The 25,055-nt window shown below is 39.3% G+C and overlaps 1 pseudogene; it reads right to left on the minus strand.

Annotated features, from left to right (window-relative positions):
- Positions 1 to 8,366: 8,366 nt before the first annotated feature.
- Positions 8,367 to 24,904, minus strand: LOC135206837 (uncharacterized; annotated as a pseudogene).
- Between the last annotated feature and the right edge of the window lie 151 nt (positions 24,905 to 25,055).

The raw sequence follows: 25,055 nt of genomic DNA on the forward strand, positions 1-25,055 counted from the left end.
ACTTCTCCAGTGAGGAAATGGTCCCCACCAGCAGACTCATCCATTCCCTCACGAGCATGTTTCCTTCCCAGAAAGGCCGGAACCTTTGTTTCCAGGCATTGGAGTTGTTTTTTTTTTTTTTTTTTTTTTTTTTTTTTTTTTTTTTTTTTTTTTTTTTTTTTTTTTTTTTTTTTTTTTTTTTTTTTCTTTTTTTTTTTTTTTTTTTTTTTTTTTTTTTTTTTTTTTTTTTTTTTTTTTTTTTTTTTTTTCTTTTTTTTTTTTTTTTTTTTTTAGTTTTTTTTTTTTTTTTTTTTTTTTTTTTTTTTTTTTTTTTTTTTTTTTTTTTTTTTTTTTTTTTTTTTTTTTTTTTTTTTTTTTTTTTTTTTTTTTTTTTTTTTTTTTTTTTTTTTTTTTTTTTTTTTTTTTTTCCATCGGGCCCCGGGGACGGTCAAAAGCCTGAAAACGCCACTGAGTCCATCTGAATCCCCAGATAGACTAAGGATTGAGAAGGAGTTCAGATGCGACTTCTCGAGATTCACCAGAAGTCCCAGGGACTTCGCTAACGACAGAGTCGTGTTGCAGGTCCTTCAGACACCTTGTCTGGCGATGAGGCTCGAATAAGCCAGTCGTCTAGGTAGAGAGAGATCCTTATATCCGCAAGATGGAGCCACCTCGCAACGTTCTTCATCAGAACGGTGAACACCATCGGCGCCGTGCTGAGACCGAAGCAGAGTGCCTGAATTGGAAAATCTTCCCTTCAGGACAAACCGCAGTATTTCCTTGAACGGGATGGATGGGGACGTGAAAGTATGCGTCCTGAAGGTCTAACGAGACCATCCAATCCCCCGGTCTTAAAGCTGCAAGCACGGATTGAGGTGTCTCCATCTTGAACTTCTGCTTGGTCACGAAGCGATTCAGACTGCTGACATCCAGAACAGGGCGCCACCTGACTGCTTCGGCACTAGGAACAGACGGTTGTAGAACCCCGGAGAACTCCGGTCGAAGACTTGTTCCACTGCCTGCTTCTCGATCATTTGATCTAATGATCGTGAAGCACTTTCTGTTTTTCTCCCTGATACGACGGAGACAAATCTTTCGGTGTCGAAGACAGCGGGGGTAACGACAGAAAAGGAATTCTGTACCCCTTCTTGACGATGTCCAGAGACCAAGCGTCGGCACCTCTCTCTTCCCAGGCTTCCGCGAAATGTAGAAGTCTGGCTCTACCGGTGTCTGAAGGGACTTCCCTCTCACTTCTTGCTCTTGGAAGGAGCGGGAGTCTTGCCTCTGAAAGAGCCTCTTCTCGAGGGCTGGCTTCGAGGAAGAAGCGGGTCGAAAGGGCTTCGACTTCTTCGAAGCAGAGGACCAGAAGCCGAAGCAGTAGCAGGCTTCCTAGAAGACTGAGCCAGAAGGTCCTGAGTTGCTTTCTCCTGGAGACTGGCCGCTATGTCCTTAACCAACGACTGGGGAAGAGATGTTCTGAGAAAGGCGCGAAAAGAAGCTCCGCTTTTTGCGCTGGTGAGACTGACTTTGCAGTGAAATTGCAAAAAAGTGCTCTTTTCTTAAGCAGTCCCGTGCTGAAATGAGCAGCCAATTCCTCAGAACCATCCCTGACGGCCTTGTCCATGCAAGACAATACACTGGACAGCTCCCCCACCCCAGAGTGATGGAATCAGAACTCCTGGACCTGGCATCCAATACCCCCAGGCACCAGTCAAGAAAATTAAAACCTCTAGTGTCCTGAAGAGGCCTTTTAAGGTGAAAGTCTAACTCGCTATGTGTCCAAGCGACTTTCGAGGAAGACAAAAAAGATCTTCTGGTGGCGTCTACAATGCTACCAAAGTCTCCTTGAGCTGAGGCTGGAAGCTTAACCCCGACGTTTTCTCCCGTCTCATACCACATACCCGCTTTGCCACCAAGTCTTGAAGGTGGTAAAGCGAAAGAAGTCTTGCCCGAAGCTTTCCTCTTTTCCATCCAATCATGGACCTTCCTAAAAGCTTGCTTCGTAGAAAGCGACTTCTTCATCCTCACAAAGCCCGAGATCTTAGCAGCTTTGGAAGACGAAAACTGAGAGGGAGGAGTACGTGGAGCTTCAGGTTGGAAGGTGTCTGCAAAGGCTGACTGAAGTAAACGAGTCAAAACCTTGTAGTCCGTCGAAACTGGAGCCAACTGCTGTTCTTCGTCCACTTCGACGAAAGCGTCACTGACTTCCTCTTCAGACACTGGAGAAGTCGGAGGAAGTAAAGAAGAGTCCCGAGCTTTCTCAAAAGAGAAAGAACGGCGAACAGGAAGAGTTCCCGCCTCCGCTTGTGCTTGCGGAAGTGGAAAACTGACGTCCGTATGCGCGCGTTTTGCGTCCGAAGCCAATCTACTGGCGCCGACAGAAGCGCGCTCAAACTCCACAGTTGTACACCTGGCGTCCACTTGTGCGCGCTGGGTGTCCACAGGTGCGCGCCGAGCGTCCACTGATGCTCGCCGAGCGTCCACTGATGCGCGCCGAGCGTCCACTGGTGCGCGCCGAGCGTCCACTGGTGCGCGCCGAGCGTCCACTAACACTCGCTGAGCGTCCACTGGCGCTCGCGAAACTTGCAAACCGCGTCACCTTCTCGGCGTCCACTAACGAGCGTTTGACTTTCGCAGAAGCGCGTTCTGCATCTAAGGAAACTCGCTTCTTATCCCCAAGTTTCGTATCAGCGGAAACAACCGCTTCACGAGAGCGAGAAACGAATTTCTCGCCTCCTCTAGAAAGTTGCTGGGGAGCAGGACTAACTCTAGAGGGAGACTCAAACGGAGAGAGAGACGAGCGAGGAGAGGGAGAGGGAGAACGCCTCGACCTCTTCACAGGAAGGTTGTCATCCTTACGGCGACGTGGAGCAGTCTTTCTCGAAGGAAAAACATCTCGAAGTTGCTGCTGAAGAGACTGAAGAATCTTGCTTGTAGGTGAAGCCTCCTTTTCTGGGGAGGGGCTGATCCTGTGAGCAGAAGAGCGGCGAGGGGACGCCTTCTTGCTACTCCCAGGAACCGCCGCTTCACGCACTTTAGAGCGACTTCGGCGCTCGAAAGAAACATCTAGGGAAGACTCCGCCTCCGACGAATCCTTACGCTTCTTCTGCGGAGGAAAAGCAGCAAACTCACTATCAGGCGACGAGCAAAGTTCCGGAGAACAACTTGGACGTGAAAGCGTCCCGAACGGCGAGCCGTCCTTTTCAGCGGACGTGATGCGGTATGCGAGCTCCACCCCTGCGCGGGGAGGAAGCTTCAGAAGAAGAAAAGCACTCCTTGAGGAGACGTGCACGCGCACGCTCCTTGGCAGTCTGGGTATGTTCGTCAGAAGCTGCCGAAGGCACGCCAGATCGGTGGGGGTTCCTCGTAACCCTCCTTCGACTTTCGACATGCTCTCTCCCCGTAATCTGGGAGTCAAGCAGAGGTCTAGGTCTAGAGGCGAAATGAGGCCGATCTGACGCACCCTCCACTACACAAGGGGCACTTTCACTGCACTTTTCTTCACTTTTGCTCTCCAGAGCTAACACTTTTGATTCTAAGTTACGAATCGACTCAAGAATTAGCGATAGCGTATTACCTTCTACCGACACTGTCTCAGGGGCCGGAGGCAACACTACAGGGGTAGGAGCATAATCTACAGAAGGAGGGTTAGCAGGAGAATAATTTAAAATCTTGCCTACCTGAAACACTCCTGGAGGAAGACCTCCTTAACCTATCTCGTTCAAGTTCTTAAGATAGGATTCATACGCCTTCCATTCCGACTCTGTTAGACTTTCACACTCCTTACAACGACTTTCAAACGTACATTCATTCCCCCTGCACACTTTACAAACAGAATGTGGGTCTACTGAAGCTTTCAGTAGCCTACCTCTACATTCAGCCATCGAACAAAATCTAGCGCTAGTAGAACTAGACCCTGACATCTTGATCAAAGAAAATTCAATACCAAAATCAATTCAAACCAAAGTCAACGTGTGCCAAGCCACCGATCCAATTCAGATACCAAAGAAAAAACCAAAAGGGATACTCAAGTAGCTAGTAAGTTTCCAAAATCTGGACGGAGGGTGCTGCAAAACAGGTGTTTCCAGCACCGGCGACAGAAAAATTATGAATAGAAAACAAGGGAATGATTCCTGATACCCGCCTCCCAGCGGCGGGAATGGGTACTAACCACCTGACTCCCACTGCGTGTGTCGTAAGTGTTTAAATTTCTGTCGGATTCGGAAAAATACAGCTATATATATATCTGACAGGTAAGTTTCATGAACAAACTACAATGTATATTTAGTTTCTGTAAGCTGCCATACAGTTAAGTTTGCATAATATATGAAACAACGAATTCTGTGTTCTTTCTTGCCCTGCCCACGAAACAGAAATCAGCACCTTATGGCACCATAACTCTATCATCAGCATTTTATGCCGCCGATAAACCGAGACTCAGCCAGTTATGATGCAATAAATCGCGATTTTATGGCGCTACACAAGCACCATAAAACCGGATCACCATTCACCGAGTCCGCCAATAACCTGGAACTGCCTGTATTCATTTCTGATCCTAGACTTCATATTCGTCACATTTCCTTTTAGTTCAAACGAGCAAATCTGCCATCTACAATGGCAAACATGTCGTATGGGAGTCATACTTAGAGGAAGTAAGCCTAGTTTTACAGCCTTTGCTGCAATACCTAATACAGGCGGCCCGCGGTTAACGGCGCAATCACTCAACGGCGAATCGGTTTTACGGCGGTCGTCAAAAATATTCATTTAAAAAATAAGGCATTTAAAGGTATCTTTTACGGCACAAATTTCAGTTAACAGCGCCGCTAGCGCCGTTGTCTAACGAGTTCTATACATATGTAGAAATGCAGTTCAGACCATAAAGGTTATGCAAATTATATTAACAAATTTTATGGAGAGTTATTACGTAGGTATTAGGGTAAAATATATGCCTCTGAAGCTGTTCTATGCCGAAAATATCGAGTTACATAAGTCCAAATTTAGCTATGGATGTGTCGATTCATAATTGTTCATGCTTTTGTTTAAAATGTGTGTGAAAATGTATTACGTGAAAGGCATTTTTATTTCTGTACAGAAATATGATACAAAGGCAGCTTTTGAAACTGCCCTTCACGATACCAAATACGATGTTTTTTCATGTTCTTTCTTTTAAGCCGCCGCCTGCCTCTTCCGAAAATATCGATTTAAAAAAAGTGCAAATTAGCGATCGATGTGTCGATTTTATAAATGTTTATGCTTTTTATGTTTAAAATGTGTATGAAAATGTATTACGAATAGGGTATTTTTATTTCTGTGCAGAAATATGATAAAAAGGCAGCTTTTGAAACTCCCCTTCAAGTTATCGACTACGATGTGTTTTTCAAGTTCGTTCTTGTATGCCGCGGCGGCATACTTTTTTGCCGCCGTCTGCCGCTCTTTTCCAAAAATATCGAGTTAAAAAAAAAAAAAAAAAGTGCAAATTTAGTGATCGATGTGTCGATTTTTAAATGTTTATGCTTTTATGTTTAAAATGTGTATGAAAATATATTGCGTAAAGGTATTTTCATTTTGTACAGAAATAAAATACAAATTAAGGCAGCCTTTGTAACTACGCTCCACGTTGTCAGGGGATAGTTTTTCATGTTCGTTCTTGTCCGCCAGTTCCGAAAAATGCATTGTGTTATTTTATTATTTTATAATTATGCATCTTTTCCATAAATCCTTTAAAAAGTTATACATTATTTCACTGTATCCAAGAATATTGTATGTATTCTCATATTATTGTATTTTAAAATACTACAGCAAACTTAAGCCCGTATTCCGTGGAGCGGCCAATGTTGTGGTTTGAAATCAGCTGATGAATACGAGTCTGTTTCACCATAACGCAATTCTGAGCGAATGCTCTTGCTTCTAGTTAGCATAAACGAATATCTAGATACTTGACTTATATGAGACAAAGTTATTTTTCCTTATACAGCGTGTTTTTAGGTGGAAATATTTATTGAATATGTCTCGTTGTGAATGTGAACTACTATTTTTTTCGTTAACAGATTACGTTGGCGGCATGTTTATTGCGTAAAAAATTACGTGATTCCGTTCGCAATACGTAATCCTTTATATCATCGTAATACGAACTTTACGTTATTTATCTTATATCGGCGTGAAACCAACAGTAAAATGTGTACTTTCAAGCACAGTAGTTTGATTAAAATGATTTTATCCCAATTTTATCTATGGTTGTGTGTTGATGGCAGACGTTTACTGCAGTTTTATCCTTGTTGTCCGCGATGTACGATAATAGTCATTAGCAGCTTGAACAGTTTTCTCAGCTTCAGTCATAATTAGGTTTAAATTTAACGGTATATTTCCCGATTGATCTTTAATCTATATTGATCTCTGATCTATAGCGAATAAAGTTATTACATTAAGATATCTCAGTTCTATTCTATACATAACGCCACATTTATTAACAAATACGGTAATGTTGCACTGTAGTACGATGATCGAAATACAAGCCAAACAGAGTTAATCCAGTTCGGTTGTACTTAGAAAAAAAAAAAAGTCGTTTTCTCGTTCGGTTGTTCATGGTTGTACACGTTCACGCAACGAGTATAACGTTAAAACCATACTTTCACCATTCTCTTTTGCTGTTATTGAACTTATGTAACTAGAAGATGGATAAAGTTAGGCCATTGTAATTTGATCTCTCATAAAATCAAACTATCCTAAGACTAATGATCGTAACCTGAACACTACAGCTACCTGTACACTGTATAAACTTTCCTTATATCTTTACATACTCTAGACACCCACATGTACTGTACAGTAAATTCTATAGTACTATACTGCATAAATATAATTTTACTTATTGCGCGTTGTGGGATTACGGCGCCTTGGACTGGCTAGAGTTTCGAAAGAAGGTGTGCGGCGGCGTAGGCTTTAAAATCGCTCAGCGTCGAAAATCGCTTGGCGTCGGTGGCCAGGAACGGAACCCCTGCCGCTAACCGAGGGCCGCCTGTATACTTGAATAACTTGAATCTGACATTATTGAGTCAAACCAGTCAAGATACTTCCAAAAAATACTAAATAAGCTAACGATGATTAGCAAGAAACAAAACCAAAGGGATGAATACTTCATCAAATGTGTAGTTACTTGGTAAGTTACTTATATAAAAAACAATGATGATGCAGTTTCCTTTTTCTCTGTCCACCTTACTCATTTTACACAATTAAGGCTGCTTGAGGTGGAAACGGAGATACTGCAATCCTACCAGATGGTTAGCTACTGGAATAACAGCAGTAGACACATCAGGGGACCTGTTCATCCTCCTTTCTGCCAGGTTGTCAAAAAATGCAGCCAAAGTAGGGCTACCTGGGAATAATAGTAGGAGGCCAGAAACTTTTGCAATTACTCATAAGACAACTCTAGAAAGTTGCAATTCCTCATCCCCTGACAAGATGGCAAAAAGGATTTGTCTCATCTGGGGAGCTAACCCTCCTTACGGAGGTAGATCCAGGTGTAGGAGGAAGAGCAATGAAGTCAATGAAAGAAAGGAGACGAAAGAGGTTCAGCGGTATCACTGGGAGAGTATGTATTATCCCCAAAAGAAACTAGCGAACGACACATCCTTTCTCCTTTACCAAACTTCTCTCAAGGGGATTAGACCAGGATGACCATTAGTTGCAGTGGCAAGATCAAGAACAATCTTTCACCTTACAAAATGAGCAATAGTACTTACATAGTTTTACTGATAAGGGGGATATGTAACAACCACATGCAAACAAGTTTTCTCACTGGAGTTTGGACTTGTTTCTTATCCTTAAAAGAAAAACGGGACCAAAGTGACACAATAAACAATAAAAATGTCCAGTGCAGAAGAAGCAAATGCAACTGCAAAGCTACAAGGGTAAACAGCTACTCATCCAAATCCTATAAAAACCCACAGGCCAGAAAATGGGGACACAAGTCTTTTTTATTTGGCAACCAAAAAACGAAAACAGTGGATAGTAAAACTGAGTACAAACTGGGCAAGACACACTACTGTCTAGCTTGTGCTGAAAGATACTCCTATTATTAAATGTCACAGTTGCATCTGCCATAAGAACATGTACCACTCTTAGTTTGTTTTGTGTGTGCCACCTCTCTCTCTCTCTCTCTCTCTCTCTGCTCTCTCTATCTCTCTCTTTCCTCTACTTCTCTCTCTTCTGCTCTCTCTCTCTCTCTCTCTCTCTTCTCTCTCTCATTTATATGCATGTTTAGCACAGTATTGTGCATAATGTGTTTAGTTATGAATCTTTATTCTTCAAATGCATTAAAAATAATGACAAGAGCAGGAACACTAAACAGCAATCAATCCATAAGCATAATACTGTATTGTTACAAACTTACTTTAAGAAAGTAGGATGTGTGGGTGATTAAGCTTAAACTTCTTTGAAGGACACTCCTCTATTTCTGTTTCTGCTACTTCAAACTTCTCCGGAAGCACAAACCCTGGGGTTGGTTCATGCCTTATCAGGTCACCCTGACCAAGCTGGCTTTGTTCCCCCAGGTTGCACAATGCACAAAAACGTCCCGGCCTATGAGAAGAGAATGTAATAAGTGGAAATCATACACTGCACAGTAATACCACTAAAATTTGGGTGTACAAAACAGAAACATGAGCTAAACTTCCTCCCACTACATTTTTCAACAATCTTTCTAATGATACAGTATACTAACTTAGTACATGAAGGAAAATGGCAAAACTAATATACGGCACTCTATAATTACCCAAACTTGGATTCAATAGGAAAGAAGTTTCCATAAACATCAAAGGTAAAGGGCAATGGTTAAATAATGTTTCACTACAATCAGCATGTGAATGAAGTACACCATGTGAATGAATAGCTACTGAATAAATAACAGAACTGCCAGATGTACATCACTTGAATGAATATCTATTGGATAAAAACACAACTATAATAAAAATCAAATAAAAGTTACCATTTTTCTTGATAAGATGGAGTAATAATCATGTCATCTTGGGCATATGCCTCTTCATCAAGGGGCAATGGTGAATCATCTCCACCAATAGCACCTCTTTCCTCTAATGACATACTGTGAACAAGTCGACGCCCACCCCTTCCTCGCCTAAAAAAACAAGGCATAAAGTAATATCATATTTACTTATTTTATTCAACTACAAGAAATATTTGACAGAAAAAGCAATTTTATAACAAAGAGAACATATAAAGGTACAAATTAGCCAAGCACTTTCGGTCTAGTGCGACCCTTTACTCAGACACAACTGATCGTACAGAGGAAAAACATAGTCAAAGTAGGCTTAATATCCAAACTGACACTACAAGATTAGCAATAAGGTTGATTTCACTCTACAGAAATGAGGAAACACCTGAGGGCAGGATAAGCAAATTTTTAGGCAGCCACACCATGGAGGATCACACACGTGTTCAACAGATGATTCTTCCAGAAAACAATACATTTTGAAAAAACAAGGAGGCATATACAACTTATTACGTACCATGAAATTTACAAAACTGTTCCCAAAAAAATTAATAATGAAAAGATGAAAAAAAGGACATATATATTGAGCAAGAGAGAGAGAGAGAGAGAGAGAGAGAGAGAGGAGAGAGATAGAGAGAGAGAGAGATAATAACTATATATATGTGGGACAATTTAATGTTAGTAGTTCATTTATTTTTAATGTCCTTCAAAATAAATTGTATTTAAAAATATACGGGTCCAAATGGTACAATCCCCAGACTAAAATTTAGGTTCATTTTATTAGTGATTTGTATAATTGCTGATTTCAGTAAATTTCTTGAAACATAATCATTAGATCTAGCAATTACAGAGGTATCGGCCCCAATTAATACAATGAGATTTTTCACTCAGAAGGATAAACAGGTTTGCATTGTATTAATTGGGGCGATACCTCTGTAATTGCTAGATCTAATGATTATGTTTCAAGAAATTTACTGGGAATCAGCAATTATACAAATCACTAATAAAAAGAACCTAAATCTTATTCTGGGATTGTACCATTTGGACCCGTATATGTAAATGTTCATGAAGGACCTTAAAATAAATGAACTACTAATTAATTAGTTCCACATATATATAGTTATTATCTCTCTCTCTCTCTCTCTATCTCTCTCTCTCTCTCTCTCTCTCTCTCTCTCTATCTCTCTCTCTCTCTCTCTCTCTCTCTCATATCCTTTTTTTCGTCGTCGTCATAATTTTTTTGAGAACATTTTTGTAAATTTCATGGTAATAAGTTGTAAATGCCTCCTTGTTTTTTCAAAATGAAGTTTTTATTGTAAAACTAATATTGTAATACCTACCTGAACACTGAATAAGCCCTGGTCACTTACCAGCCCGAAACCATCATTTATTAAAAATTTACCAAATCTTTGGTTAAATTAAAAATAAACGATCAGTGTTGCCAATCTCCTGGCAAACACCCTCGTTACCTAGTTACCAGCCCACCGCTGATAGCCCTGCCTCACGGGCCGGTCATACCTGCCCTCTCACGTCAATATAACTCAATAAACTGTATGAGAGGGGAGGAGGGTGGGAATCATTCAGGTGTTCAGGTAGGTATTACAATATTAGTTTTACAATAAAAACTTCATATTGCAATACACCCCCGCCCCTGAACACCTGAATAAGCCCGATTAACAACATTAATTTGGAGGTGGGGAATCAAATCTACTCGGCCCTCCACTGTATCATTGCCAGTCAATATAATTGAGTACGCGGGTCAGTCTCAAGTTCATTTGTCACTCGTCCAAACTAATCTCCCATGTGTGGCCTTCTAGGCCTCCCATATGTGGAGGGAAAAAACTCCCTGCACCCTACCCTAGTAAGGTCAAAACTCATTGGAGTGCGGGAGGGTAACAACCTGTTTCCTCTCCAGCTGGCTATGTGCCTCACCTGAGTAGAGGAAAAACTGAAGACCTCCCATGTGGCTCTCGGCCTCTCATGTATGGAGAAGGGAATCTGAAGACCATCCAATGTGGCTCTCGGCCTCCATGTATGGAGGGAATCTGAAGACCTCCCATGTGGCTCTCGGCCTCTCATGTATTGGAGGGAAACTGAAGACCTCCCATGTGGCCTTAAGCCTCTCATGTACGGAGGAGACAACCATGTCCATCGGTGCGTCTGCGACGGTGTCGTCGATCGTAGTGATGTCCTCTCTTGTAGTGTGTACCTGCCTGTCTGTACTCTGCCTGGTTGGCACTTGGAAGAATACCCTCAGATAGACCCAGACATGTTCTTTCCTATCTGTCCTAATACTTAAAATACCTCTCGTGATAATCATATCATGAATACCTTATACATATTCCTAATATTCGCTCCCTACTATTAATACAAACTCAGACAGCAAGATTGTTTGGGTTTAAAAATAGAATTTAGGCCAAAGGCGAGTATTGGGACCTATGAGGTCAGTCAGCGCTGAAGGGAAATTGACAAAGTTTGAAAAGGTGTGACAGGAAGAAAAAACCTCTGTTGCACAATGAGTCCAGTGTTAGGAGAGCGTGGAAAATAGGATGAGAGAATTGAAATCAGAAAGTAAGAGAGAGAGAGAGAGAGAGAGAGAGAGAGAGAGAGAGAAGAGAGAAAAGAAAGAGAGAGAATCGTCTAAAGATAAAAGGAGAATATAAAATCAGGGAATAAGTGTGTTGTGGTGTGTGTGTGTGTGTTGTGTGTTTGTGTGTGTGTGTGTTGTGTGTGTGTGTGTGTGTGTGGTGTGTGTGTGTGTGTGTGTGTGAGAGAGAGAGAGAGAGGAAGATAGTTAGAGAGAGAGAGAGAGATAGAGAGAGAGAGAGAGAGAGAGAGAGAGAGATACAATCGTCTAACATCTCCACTTCCGTAAATTGCACCCTCTTCTATGTTAAAAGGGTATTATCTTAACGATAATATACTCGTATAACTCCGTACAGCTATGAACAACCGAACGAGAACTTGTTGTTAATTGCGATCGACTCCTATAACAACATCACTTTATTGTACTGATCAGCGTATGACAGTAATCGAATCCGATAGCAACATCCGTTATTGTATTCATCCGCGTGCGACGGTAATTACTGTATTCATGTTATAAATGCAGCTGAAGCTAATAAGGCAAAATTACGTGCATCAGCAACCTGGACAGAAGTCCCGAGCTTTGTATGAATTCAAACGCAGCCGTGGTAAAAGAAACTAATAGCATGAAAGAGCTCATTACTGTTTTTTTTTTTTTTCACAGACAAAGGATTGTTAATAAAGTATATAAAGTGTAAGGTTCGTAATACCTATGAAAACGAGTGAAAAAACGAAAGGAATCCTAAATTTAACGCCATCTAACCCGATGGAAAAACTAGCTTCCAATGAGACGTATCAGTCAAATTTTGGACTTAAATTACATCGTAAGACGAACAGTATGACTTCGTTCCATAAGTTAAGTATCCAGATATTCATTAATATGTTAACTAGGGACAAAAACATTAGCCAAGACCAAGTGATATGGTTGAATCTGGAGGCTGGAGCCAAGGAAAAAAACAAAACAAAAAACAGACTAGCCGGCATCCTTGTCTGTCTAAGCACACCTCCTTACAATAGTGCTGTTTGACGACAAGCTAGTGTAATTGTAATTTAATTGAAAAGTAATAAAATAATATTTAAAGGTAATTAATTTAACTTTATTAGGCCTAATATTAATTTCAGTTGTCATTGTAATTTGATAATACGACTGGTAATAATTTGTAACTGTAAATTGACATAAGCGCAATGTAATTACTGACGGCAACGGCAATAGTCGGTTAAACGTATGAAGACGTCATACATACGAATTCCTTATATCTGCCATCTGATTATATGCCCCAATATAGATACCTCATTGACTATGTTAAATGTCAACATAGTTGAACACACGTCTCCTTCAAGATGTTTGTACAAACTTGGCATAAGTGAGTGTGTTGTTACGTTAGTCATTTAGGCATCAGGAGAGAATGAGATGGATACGGCGACGCAAACCCGTATTCGTCATCCGCTGATTCCAGCGTGAATGACTGCCGAGTTTTAAGTGTTTATACTACGCTCATATGATGATACATATAATACAATTATAATGCTTTAGTCGGACAGAATCCGATCTTCATTCTGTTCGATTACATTCATATTAATTATCCTCCGATCGGATTCTCGTTCGTTTTCAATTACACCTGTACTGAATTATCAGAAGTCAGAATGCCTTGAGCCTACAGCGTTAGCCAATATAAAAATAACTATCGATATGTTATACTGCGAATACTTTAGGCTAGGCTACTGAATATGCATACGATATATCATCATGAACACTAGGCTAACTGTAGTTAATTTTATTCGATTTCTCTCCATACTGAATATCGTAAGTCAATATGCATTGAACGGAGAATTAGTTGATATTAACAATTATCGTATCGTATAAGTAGAGGAAAGTAACCTTAAAGACGAAGGAGCATATCTGAAAAACCAACCATGGCCTAAAAGCTTCTGATGCAAGGAACTCGAAGCAGGAAAAAGCCTAAAGATGCTTTAAGGACACTGTGCCTCCTAATATACTACTACTTTTAATAGAACCCGACCCGAAGAAGCCTGCACTTCTCTTTCTAAACTAAACACTATGTAGCCTATTATCCCTACTCGTCTATATCTGACCTAAGTTTTTATCATCCTGAGAACTTACACATCGAGGGAAGGGGAATCTGCTGCCAACACTGCCTGCTCCGCGCCAGGGGGGACGGCGGATCCTGCCCTGTGGGCTTGCGGATCCCCATAACCCCCAGCACCGGTTAGGGCTGGTTCTGGAACAGGCAGGGGAGCTGGAAAAGAACGATTAGTAATTTCAGTATCCTATTGCTCGATCTATCCTCACTTTAATCTTGAAACATAAAATCGGTAACAGAGATGTCATACTCGATGTCAGCCACTCTCAAGTCTCTTAAGAGCACTGTCTCTAAGTCTTTATCTTGATCTACGTTAGTCTCTTCCTGCCTACACTTACTTCTTAATACAAGACCTTTCCTACGTTTGAGATACCCTAACATCTGGTCCAAAGACCACTCCTGACATTCCAAACATCTGGTCTTTACATTATATTGAACAGGCTTACAATTTACGCATAAGGAATGACTATCGTGTCATAGGGTACTCATCCTTTTTCTTGCATTGTTGGCAAAGACGATACGTTGTTGAACTTCCGCTCGTCGTTTTCTGTGATGTCGTGGCCGAGAATGCAGTCAGCCGTTGTCGTAGCTTGTTGTTTGTTTCTTCCTTGCAGAATCAATGTCTGATGACAAGGTAAAGAGCAATCCAACAGTAATCCAAAGGGATGCGTAATTCGTCACCAAATTCAATCAAATCAAAGGTGCAAATGAAGACCGGGCAAGACCAAAAAGGAGTTCGCTGTGGATACATCTGTACTCCACCGCGAACGATAAGTGATTGACGTGAGAGGGCAGGTATGACCGGCCCGTGAGGCAGGGCTATCAGCGGTGGGCTGGTAACTAGGGTAACGAGGGTGTTTGCCAGGAGATTGGCAACACTGATCGTTTATTTTAACCAAAGATTTGGTAAATTTTTAATAAATGATGGTTCGGCTGGTAAGTGACCAGGGCTTATTCAGGTGTTCAGGGGGTGTATTGCAATATGTATTTTCTGGATGAATCATCTGTTGAACACGTGTGTGATCCTCCATGGTGTGGCTGCCTAAAAATTTGCTTATCCTGCCCTCAGGTGTTTCCTCGTTTCTGTAGAGTGAAATCAACCTTATTGCTAATCTTGTAGTTTCAGTTTGGATATTAAGCCTACTTTGACTTTGTTTTTCCTCTGCACGATCAGTTGTGCCTGAGTAAAGGGTCGCACTAGACCGAAGTGCTTGGCTATCTCGCTTTTCATTTTTCCTTCGTGGCAAAAACCTTTATCTATACATAGCATCACGTTTTATATACTTCGTGATCAAGATATTCATATATATATATATATATATATATATATATATATATATATATATATATATATATATATATATATATATATATATATATATATATATATATATATATGTGTGTATATATATATATACATATATATATATATATATATTATATATATATATATATATATATATATATATATATATATATATATATATATAATAGAATCATTTATCTTCAAGTCAAATACTGTAGCCTCTACTTACATTCCAATTCTTTTGAACTTCATTCCTTTCCTAATCTGAAAACCACCTCTGGGCGTATAAAATGGCATTCCTTTTGGACGACCCCGAGCTTTGGGAATGGTTACAACTCACCTCGCCCAGTGGGGACTTGGACAGGAACTAATGGAATAGTAGGCATCATGTCAGGGCCTAACAAACCATTATTGATATTAGACATAACATCGTGTGAGGTGGACGATGAGGAAGTGCTGACAGAAGTATATACTACAGACGAGTGCGTAGATACAGCTGATGACGATGATGGCGGAGGAGGGGGTGGAGGAGGAGGAGGCGATGATGATGGTGAGTGTGAAGATCTTAGCTGTGATGCAGAGGCTTTGGTGATGGTGACAGAGGAGGTGGAAGGCAAGGAAGCCAAAGACGGCAAAAGCATGGGTGAATCAACCTCCATCTTTTCCTCTATTCCACCTCCAAGGCTACTAGATAATAAAGATTTGGGACCTGGAAAAAAAAATCATCAAATAACTATGAGCTGTTACAGATTAACCTACCACTAAATACAAATAGAAAGCCAAGTATGTAATGAGAAAAAAAAATTACATTTCACTGACTGTAGTTGTAACTCCTTTGCACTTTATTACCCTGGTCAAAAGCAGACAATAAAAAAAAATTCCTTTATAGATAATTTCTAGTTAAAAGTCTCCATTCCAATTAAATATTTGTCTTCACTAAAGATAGTAGAAAATTACTATTTTACCTAAAGCGAAGTAGTACCTATATAGTTAATTGCTTACCTACGGATGAGCCACATGAGGACAATTCACTCCCATTGGTTGTCCCTTTGTCAAGCTTGTCGTCTGGGGAGCCATCCCTACAACTGCCCCCATGTGGTCTCTCCATTCTTCAGTCTGAAAGATTTAACTTTTTTATCAAATAGCATAGGACCTTGCACAAATAGTACAGTATACTAAGATATAAATGTAGAAGGAAAAATTTGGCCTTTAAGTTTAATAGTGTACTGACAGTCAAATTAAACAACTACATTTATGATGCTTCAATAAGACTTGCCAAGTAGGCTGAAAAACAGTAAAGCTATGCAGAGACATTTGATATTGTCATAATAAAATTAAGTTTTATATATACATCCCAAGTAATTGCATAGCTATAGTTTCTAACTAACGTAAAAGCTTAAATTTTGAAATTTTACTGTTTTAGTGTGGGTAACTAGCATCGCTCACTTTCGGGGAAGAATAGATACAACAATGCTGAAGAGCTCAACCTACTAAGTTAGGTTATGTTGGTTAGGTTAGTATAACCTTTATTTTAGGTTTCCTTTAATGGGGGTCTGGAGAGCAAAGCCCCAACCAAGCTAACAGTGTACTAGGTTAGGTTAGGGAGGGGGGGGGGGGGGGGGGGGGGGGGGGGGTAGATTTGTTTGCATGGTTTTCTGGTAAAGCTAGCTGATAACTCTGCGGCAGGTATTACTTTGGAATTTGTAGTTTCCTATAGTATTCTCGTTGCTATAATTAATATGTAATTTACCTTAGAACTCTATCCTACAGTCAAGGGGATCCTGCTGGGAATGTGGGTTTTGGGTGGGAAAGTGTGGTTATGGGTGGAGTAAATCACCTGGGAGAAGGTTGTAGCGTGTTATTGTTATTTCTTGTTCTGTATGACATTTGGAACACGAAATACGAGTGAAAATAGACAACAAATAAACCAAGAATGTAGCCATTTTATGGTCAAATTTCAGCTACTACTACTACTACTACATTACTAAATGCTACCGGGCATGCACCATGTTATGGGGAAGCTTTTGGTTCACACCAACTTCTAAGTGAGCCTGTAACCCCTGTAGCAAGTGGGCGCAGCACATTATTACCTTCTAACCAGTACAAATTTTCTTACCAATCTTTAAAATTGCCGATAAGGCATGAAACGCTGTTCCACCACCCTCTTAGACAACCCCTCCCATTCTTTCAACCAATCACAAACCTGGTCACCCATCCAGTACAACTATGCCAATTTTGTAGTTTACATTAGTTAACGACGAGTTACTGTCCAGTCAACACAACTGTCTTTTTATTCATAAAGCTGAATTTTTACCATTAGCCTAAATTGGATTACAGGTGTGTTAATTAATGTGATTTCAGTGTATATCATTGCAATACTTACATCAAAATATTTGCATTATAGTACCGTCGTTACACAATTTTCATTGAGAACATTGGGTTTTTGCCTACCCCATATGATCAACGAATGAAGACTCGTGTGTTCACTACTTAAGGTAAGTGCTTTTGTGATTTACAGTCACTGTTCAAACCTTATTCTTGGTGAGGTCATTCTAAGTGATGTCTCCATGCCCCCTTTTACCTTCAAAATTGATTTTTCCTACAGTTTCAGTACTTTTGATGTAAAAGTAGTCTTTGTTAATCAATATGAGTCATCAACACGTCTTTCCCAAACAATAACACGGGTGATGAGCAAAAAGCCTTTCCGCTTTACTACTGTATCAGACAAACATTGACCTTTCAAGTTAATCTGCACCTTATTTCTAAGCAATGGTTCAGTCTTGTGTTGTTGTAGGATGCACTAATAGGTGGGGAAAGGGAAGCCTAGTATCCTGGCATCTATTCCCAGCAAAACAGACAAGGAAAGGAGAAATAAGTGGCTGGCAGCCACTAACTGTCAACCTCATGCATGGCTTAAAGAGAATTAAGATGAAAGAGAGCAATGGGATAGAGCACTTCATAACCTAGCCTAAATCGCTCAGGAGGTATAAGGTAGAGCAGTTGTTCAGTAAATGAGTAATATTATTACTAAGTTCAAAAGACACACACAATAGACCCTCCATGTTTACATAACCATTGGAAGTTTGTCTGCCAAACATTGCCGAGATTGATGTTCCAATAATATTTTCCCCCCCACTACCAACACATGGTCAGAAGTTTTAATCCATATGTATCTAATTTGTCCTATCTTCCAATTTGAAGTTGATCTTTATGAAATAATATAATCTTATGTAAAATATTAAAGCACAAAAACCTTTTACTATTGAAATATTCAGATTTACATATTTTCGTTCACATCGTTTCAGAAGACTGCTCAAAATCACACGATTTCACAACAGAAAATTTAAAACTTTATTACTCCACCACATTCTTATAAACAGACGGAAAAACTTAAAAACATAACCAACTGAGAATATTTTTTTCAAATTTTGAGAAATTAATACAGCAGTACACAAGAATACATATACAACTTCATAAGCAAGAATCCCTACCCTGCCATACACATACAGTGTGCACAAAACACTTGACAAAATTAAATTAGACGAGAGCGTCAACGCCATATTCGCTTTTGTTCACCAGCGCACTGCGCATGCTCCAGATATGCTCCATTTGTTTGCAAACTTAATCTCTCCTACTGTTATTTACATCTAGGTCTCTCGACCTACCACCCGGCCCCCTTCTTTACCTACTCGTTCCTTCAGCCTCTCCCTTCCATGGAACATAAGGCTACCTGAGGGTTTGCATATCGCTCGGCCTCTATCAGAACACAAACATGGCCACTCTGTTAACGTGTGTTCCCCACCCAAATTCCAGAAATCCCACTGTTCCCAATCATTGTTGGGTAGAGATATGAGGTAAGTAACAGTTGACCCCAAATGATTAATATTGCTTCATTATCAAAAGCACTAAAACTGTAGGAAAAATCAATTTCCAAGATAAACGCAGGAGCGGAGTTATTACGTAGAAGCATTGGCAATTTACGTATTTCAAGTATTCCCCTAAGGGGGATATCTTTAAAATCGTGCATTTCCGAAGGAAAATTTCTGAAGGAAATGAAGGAGAAATTTGTGCATATCACATTAAAATTAGATAGTTGGAAAAACATTCCCTGTCCTTTTGGAGGTAGTTTCTCTTTATCAATATTTACCCCTATTGAGACCCTAGCATAAAACAAAAAGAACTCCAATAGGGTAAAACACCACTGTGCGACCATTGATCTAAATGAAAGACCACTTTTCACTCGATATTTAATTGGTGAAACAACAGTACAATACAATATTTAAGCATACCATTCAAAAGACTGAAGTTTTGTCAACAAAATAAGATAGTATATATTACTGCCATATGAAGTAAAATATGACTTTGAAGTCTTCATAAAATATGAGTGCAAGGCAGTTTTTAAATCCAATATGGCAAGTGATGGTTGTGAGTGCAATTCAGTTCTACAATCGGGACTACATCCTTCCCAGCACTCATTTGAACAATATCTGTGTATATTTGTAACATTTATTGATATTACCCAGGACTGTTGTAATCAGCACAATAAAACAACATTTTGTTGCATATACTAGTGAAAGTATGAGATGTCTTATTCCCGGGTCATGTTTTGAACTGAAATGCATTTTTAACTTGTAATCAGTGGTTTTATCCTTACTGCCATCATGAATGAAACTCCACAGTGCTTATTTGATTGTAATTATACATACTCATTTCATTCTTAATTCATTCCAAATTCCACTTTAAATATGTGTTTGTTTATTGCAAAGCCAAAGCAGGATTGAGGGGCATATGTTTTTTGCAGCATACCTACTATGGGTTTAAGAGACAATGCAAGCAAGTTTTTTGGCAATATTTCTGTAACGATCACTCGTATCAGAACAAGATTTTGCTATAGTGTATTACACCCAGTGCCGTAATTTATAAGGGTATCGTGAATCACTAATCAAGAATAACGACAATTGTCGTTGTACCAAGAGACAAACACTCCATTATCCAGAGATGGATACTAACATGCGTAAAAAGCTCCACCTACCCTCTCCCCCCCCCACCACCGCCACCCCTGTCAATAAGGGCGAAAATTCTTAAAATACTGTATTTATTGCGTTTCCCCCCCTTTTTTTGCGAATTTTTATATTGATTTTTGAAACGTTAAAAGATTAAAATTAACTAAATTAAACAAAATAACCGAAAACAGAGTCCAGTCTCTCTCTCTCTCTCTCTCTATCTCTCTGGTCTCCTCTCTCTCTCGCTCTCTGTCTCTCTCTCTCTCTCTCTGTGTTGCCAATTGGTATGTGTTCACCCTCCAAACTGGGTATAAGACTTACACAAAACATGGAAATTGGTGAAATTAGGCTATGTATTGGAAGTATATATACATAAATATTAAAGCAATTTTATCATTATTGCATTACTATGACAACTATAATTCATGAAAAGTTTATAATAATGCATCGGCGTATGTGTGAAGCTCCACTGATGTGGCAACGATGATTTTGCCATTTTTAGCGTGCAAACATTAAAGGTTACATTTATTTCTGGCATACAGTTAAATAATCAAAATACTAATATAGACTTAAATCAATGAAAAGTGCTGGCAAAAAAAAAAAAAAATTATAATCCACTTATCCGTAGTCTGCTCCGCAATGGTTTTCGGCAGCCAGATGTACGACAAGGTTAGAAACATTGGATTGTATCTACTTTAGAAATATCTGTAATTTTGGGGGGTAATTTGGTTGCAAAAAAGGGATAATAGACATGAATTAAATAAACATTTTGAAATAACAATGGAAAGTTGAACTAAATAATGAGTAAAGTAAACAATTAAGGGAATAAAACTTTGCAGTGTTGTCGTTTGCTGCTCGTAACTGTGTTTGTGGAGTGAGCGCTTAGGAACCAGGAACAGCAACGTGGTTCAAGTGCAATGTGAAGTGAATTCAGACCAAAATGTGTATAATAATAATCAAATAAGCACTGTGGAGTTTCAGTTGTGATGGCAGTAAGGATAAAACCACCGATTACAAGGTAAAAATGAATTCAGTTCAAACCATGACCCCGGGAATAACAAGTTTCATAATTTCACTAATATAGGCAACAAAATGTGGTTTTATTGTGCTGATTACAACTGCAATCTTGAGTAAGATCAATAAACGTTACATATATGTGCTAACATTGTTCAAATGAGTGCTGGAAAGGCTGGGAAAGATGGTGTCCATCTGTGACTAGACCCCTCCAGCCACACGATCGTCGCCATATTGGATTTCAAAAATGCCTTGAAAACATATTTTACGAAGAGCGTCACATGCTTATTTTAGTTCGTATGAGGCTTTCATATATCACATTATGTTGACTTAACCTCAATCTTTTGACTGGTATGCTTAGAGTTGTATTCTATTCTTGTTTCACCAATTACCTAAATATCGAGTGAATAAGACCCGGCCAGCGTGATGATGGTGGATCGTCCGTGATTGTTTACCCTATGGCCTTAATTTCTAACTTGGGAGTAAACACTTAATTCGAAAGAAAAGTAGAGGTCTCAAGGTGTTGCTTCCACGGAGGTTAGGGTAAAAAACCGTAGGGTCCAGAGTGGACTATGTTCGATCAGCTTTGACAATCCCAAAAAAAGTACATTATAACGCGTCCTGACATCGGAGATGGGCATCAGTCGCGACTTCTTCTTGGTGAGAAATGGAGCTAAAGACCTCTACTCTCCTTTCGAAGTAAGTATTTTCTCCAAAGTTAGAAATTAAGGACAAATTTTAAGATTTAAACAGAGGGTACTGAAAACGGTCTCAACGTAGTGCAAATCTCACCAAAACGCGTTCAACATTTTTACTTACAACTCAAGGTATTTAGAAGATTGACGCCATCTCGATGTTTACGGAGTCGCTTGTGTCAATAAATTAACCATTTCCTGTGATAAATCCACACGCCACTTGTACCCACAGACGCTGGGGCACTTTTATCACAACAATCTGAAAACTTTTCCTCACTGAGTAAACAACTGTTTTGTAGAAGACGACGACGAAGAGTGCACTTCGATAATTTTTTAAATAAATAGTAAAACATCAATATCTTACATATTTATGATGATTAATTTGAAAATATTCATTATTGAAAAAGTAACTCGATTCTGACTCAAATTTAAGTAATTATTTTTTGGAATTAGAACGTTCTTTTAAGTCCTGTATTATGACGTCACGACATCTTGACTTTCGTACCTATTGTAAATAACTGCTTTACTCAACTTTCTTGCAGAACAGTTTACCAGTTATTCATGCAGATTATCAGCTGTTCATGTAATTGGTATAATCGTAATGTGCATATATATCTTTATTATTTACTTTTTGGATATATGAAGATGTTTTACTGCTGGATTATCGCCGTAGTGTGACGCAATCGTTTTCGGTCCCTGCGCCTCTGTTTTCACACTATAAGTAATTATGGGGCCGAATTTGCAATGACCAGAAAGTCGTTAAAAGAGGAAAGTTAGCATTGAGGGGCATATGTTTTTATTGAGAAAAATACAAATTTATTCAATAGCTAGCTTGTAAAAAATACTTTATTACAAAAAACTTGATTGACAACTAAGCAGCATACCTACTATGGGTTTCAGCGACAGTGCAAGCACGTTTTTGGGCAATACCTATTTCTGTAATGAACACTCGTATCAGAACGAGATTTTGCTATAGTGCATTACACCCAGTGCCGTAATTTATAAGGGTATCGTGAATCACTAATCGTAAAGAATGACGACACTTGTCCTTGTACCAAGAGACAAAAACTCCATTATCCAGAAATGGATATGAACACGCGTAAAAAGCTCCACCTACCCTCTCCCCCCCCCACAACCGCCACCCCTTTTCTTCTTCGTTCCTTCGCCTTCCTTTCTCTCTCTCTCTCTCTCTCTCTCTCTCTCTCTCTGTTGCCATTCGGTATGTGTTGACCCTTCGGTATGTGTTGACCCTCCAAACTGGGTATAAGACTACACACAAAACGTTGAAATTGGTGAAATTAGGCTATGTATTGGAAGTATATATACATAAATATTCAAGCAATTTTATTATTATTGCATTACTATGACAACTAGAATTCATGGAAACAGTTTATAATAATGAAACGGCGTATGTGTGAAGCCTCCACTAATGTGGCAACGATGATTTTGCCATTCTTAGCATGCAAACATTAAAGGTTACATTTATTTCTGGCATACGGTTATTAAAGAAATTCAAAATACTAATATAGACTGAAATCAATGAAAAGTGCTAGCAAAAACAAAAAAAGCAAAAAAAAAAAAATATGTATATAATTCACTTTTCCGTAGTCGTTCCTCTATGCACTTATCCGTAGTCGTTCCTCTATGGTTTTCGGCAGCCAGATGTATGAAAACGTTAGAAACATTTGATTGTATCTACTTTAGAAATATCTGTAATTTTTCGGGGTAATTTGGTTGCAAAAAAGGGATAATATACACGAATTAAATTAAAATTTTTAAATAAAGTAAATTTAAACTAAATAACGAGTAAAGTAAACAATTTAGGGAATAAAACTTTGCAGTTTCGTCGTCTGCTGTTCGTAACTGTGTTTGTGGCGCGCGCGCTTAGGAACCAGGAACAGCAACGGGTTTAAAGTGCAATGTGGAGTGAACTGAGACCAAAATGTGTATAATAACAATCAAATAAGCACTGTGGAGTTTCAGTTGTGATGGCAGTAAGGATAAAAACCACCGATTACAAGGTAAAACTGAATTCAGTTCAAACCATGACCCCGGGAATAAAAAGTTTCATACTTTCACTAATATAGGCAACAAAATGTTGTTTTATTGAGCTGATTACAACTGCAATCTTGAGTAAGATCAATAAACGTTACATACATACGCTAACATTGTTCAAATGATTGCTGGGAAGGCTGGGAAAGATGATTTTCGTCACTGATAAAAACTGTACATCCCAGGTAGCGCCATCCATATTGGATTTCAAAACTGCCTTGAAAAAATATTTTACGAAGAGCGTCACATGCATATTTTAGTTCGTATGGGGCTTTCATATATCACATTATGTTGACGAAACTTCAATCTTTTGAATGGTATGCTTGGAGTTGTAATTGTATTCTTGTTTCACCATTTAAATATCGAGTGAATAAGACCTGAAAACCGTGATAAGGGTTGGTAGTCGCTGGTTTTTCCCCCTAGCTTGCTTGTGACTGACGTCTAATTCAGGTTACTGGAAGTTCTGAAGTTATTTTTTGCATAAGTGGTGGCACAACCGTACAGGTGGTCGCCTGGCCACACAGCGATGCTTTACCCTACTGAAAACTGGAATCATAGTGAAATAGGTAGCATAGCCTATGCTCTCAAGATAACAAAAGCTAGGGCTAGGTTTACCTACCTATAAAACAAAATTGTGTGTTAATATGTTACAACTATTCTAGTCTACCTCTGCCAAATGCTAACATTTAATATAGGTATGCTGACCCTAGGTTGGGATGAGTCTGAAGTGTAGGTGGTCTATGCTAACTAACGAAAGGGTCTTTAACCGATGGCAATGGGTAAAAGTAAGTAGGAAACTTCGTACAAATAGCCTAAACAAACCGAATACTTAAGGTTATCATTATTCTTGATTAACTTACCTCATTGAGATCTTCCCAAACGTCAGCATGCCTACAATGCGGTCAAGCAGCTCAAGAGGAATGGGTAGGGGCAACTTCATTACCGCTAACTTTTCAAAACAATCAACACTTTCAGTAAATATTAGTAGTTCTAAAGCTAACAAATGACATATACGGTTAATCTAGGCCTCAGTGTCTAAATGTGTGTTAAAAATGAGCATCTACGACCGTAAATACATGAGCAGTGGTCATGTTGGGAAATATGACCAACTTGACGTTTTGGTTGCGAGCCAGACATACAGTCAGTCGCCCACCCTCACTGATGTAAACAAAGCTCCTTTCGGCCCTTTTTATAACTCCAGACCATTGCGACTTACCTTCAAAACTTCTTTGGTGCTTAAGGAAATCACTATCATCCATGTTCTTAAAATGTAAAATCGGTATTCAATAAAAATCCCATGATAAATGTATTTAAGTTATA

The sequence above is a fragment of the Macrobrachium nipponense genome, chromosome 31 (assembly GCF_015104395.2).
Source record: "Macrobrachium nipponense isolate FS-2020 chromosome 31, ASM1510439v2, whole genome shotgun sequence".
Classification (NCBI taxonomy): Eukaryota; Metazoa; Arthropoda; class Malacostraca; order Decapoda; family Palaemonidae; genus Macrobrachium; species Macrobrachium nipponense.